Source organism: Rhagoletis pomonella, unplaced genomic scaffold (genome assembly GCF_013731165.1).
Source record: "Rhagoletis pomonella isolate Grant_MI unplaced genomic scaffold, Rhpom_1.0 Rhpom_scaffold_00003, whole genome shotgun sequence".
NCBI classification, from domain to species: Eukaryota; Metazoa; Arthropoda; class Insecta; order Diptera; family Tephritidae; genus Rhagoletis; species Rhagoletis pomonella.
Window position 1 is genome coordinate 92,736,423 of NW_023458557.1, and position 2,570 is coordinate 92,738,992.

Here is a 2,570-nt window from a genome sequence, read left to right on the forward strand (position 1 = left end):
TGTAGGCAACGGTTACCGAAGAAGACCGAACGGCGAACTACAGATTCGAATTCTAAGGATAAAAATACGTAACTTTTGTTTGCCACTTTTTTCCTTTGCCTTTTTTAACCTCCAAATGACCTTCGAACATTAACTGGTCCTAGACTTCTGAAGTGAGTGAAAATGTTCTTATTAGAAAACGAAAAAAATATGAATTACCCAGTCGGGGATGCTGTATAAAAGATAGGTCGTATTACCGACTTCCGGGTTGGATCCCAAATGAGTTAAACAGACCGGAAGTCAATTGACAAGCTGAAGTTCGAAGGCCATTTAGGGGTTGAAAAAGGCACGTTCGAGAAAAAAGTTTCGTACCAAAGTTACGTATTTTTATCCTTAGAATTCGAATCTGTAGTAAAAATATGTAAGTTTAATTAAAAAAAAGAAAAATGGACAGTTTATCCCACTTCCGGTCGAAACCGGCGGTCAGTAATACCACCCAAAGATAGAGCATTCTGGATTTGGTAGCTAAAATTTTTGCACTTTTCAATAAAAAAAAAAAAAAAACATTTCGCTCCGTTTTAGAGGGAGTGGACACCCTGTATATATCCTCTAATAACTAAGAATCAAATACTCATGCATGTGAAACTGTTCTTATGCCATTAGAGGTTGATATCTTTGAGTTACAGAAGGACGTCCTAGTACTTACGTCATAACATTATTTATAATAGAAAGCTCTAAATCTAATATGTAAATTTTTCTAATTCAAAACTGCTTACAATGAAATCCTAATTTTTCAACTGCAATCGTCCAGTAAGAACACTTTATCGCTACGAATGTCAAAAGTAAATGTCCTGCTGTCTGTTAAACTGAATAGTCCTTTCCGGCATGCGCCATTTCTTTTTTCTTCCCATTTCCATAGGCAATTCGAAATGCCATTGATCGATTTGACGGATAACACAAATTCATTTTACGCTGCACACACAACCATACCTTCGCATAAAAAGTACTCATACCATATACATGTTTATTTAAGTGTGTAGCATTATTATACCTTTCATGAGCATGAAATGGTATTATAACTTTGGTCCGATGTTTGTAAGTACCAGAACAAAAAGAGATAGACCCATGAAAATGTATACTTATATGATCAGAACGTCGAGCTGAGTTGATTTAGCCATGTCTGTCCGTCTGTCCGTCTGTCCGTCTGTCCGTCTGTCCGTCTGTCTGTCTGTTTGTATGCAATCTAGTCTCTCAGTTTTCGAGATATCCGGATGAAATTTGGTAGGTGGGTGTATTTTTATAATGTATTAATCATTTGTCGGAACCGGAAGAATCGGACCACTATAACATATAGCTCCCATACAACGGATTGTTCAGATATAAAATTTTGCGTTATAACTCCTCCATTTATATAGCTAGGAACATGAAATTCCGCACTGTTTTCAATAATTATCTACAGAAAACTTAAAGTGAAAATTAAAAAGATTGGGTAACTATAACCTATAGCTCCCATACAACTGATTGTTCAGATATGAGATTTTTCGTTATAATTCATCCATTTATGTAGCTAGGACCATGAAATTGCGCGCTGTTTTCACTCATTATCAACAGAAGACTTACCTCGAAAATAATAAAGATCGGGTCACTATAACCTGCAGCCCCCATACAACTGATTGTTCAGATATGAGGTCTTTTATCATAACTCCTCCATTTATGCAGCTAGGAACATGAAGTTTCGCACCATTTTCACTCATTATTAACAGAATACTTACAGTGAAAATAACAAGGATCGGATGACTACAACATATATCTTCCAAACATCAGATTGTTCAGATATGGGATTTTACTGTAAAACTTCTTTATTTGAACAGCTAAAACCGATAAATTTCGTAAGATATTTTATAAATAATAATACAAAGTCTACTGAGAAAATCGTCAAAATCTATGCTGTATAAGCTTTATCTCCTATAGCACTGATTGTTCAGATACCAGTTTTTGCGATATATCTCCTTTATGTAGGAAACTAAATCCAATAAATTGTGTTACCGGTTTACATACCGATCACATAGCAGTGAAAATCACTTAGATTGGTGCCATATAAAGTATATCTTCCATACCTCTGATTGTTTAGATGCGATTTCTTATATAAGTATGTAACTCCTCTATCGATGTATGCAGATGTATTCAAAATCAGTAATCTGTCAAACTAAAATTTGCAGATGTTCATGAAAGGTATGAAGCCTTCGGCATAGCCGAAGACAGCGCTGCTCTTACTTGTTTTTTTTTGTTTTTATCTTGAGTTTATTCAGTTCACGGATGCTTTTTCAGAACAAACGCGGTAATTTTAATATACAGTACTTTCGTTGACGTTTATAGTAAGATCAACTACGTTTCTATTTGATTTCAAAATATTTTTTCCCTAAGTGTGGTTACAGAATCTCCCTCCTAAAATACAAAATATCGCAAAGAAGTACATTTGACTACGAGACCGAAAAAAGAAGTACTGTACTTCCGAAAGGAGCACGGTTGGTCACATTATATTTGAAGCAAAGAACATCGAAAACCATGTTCCGTGTTCTATGTTTCTATAT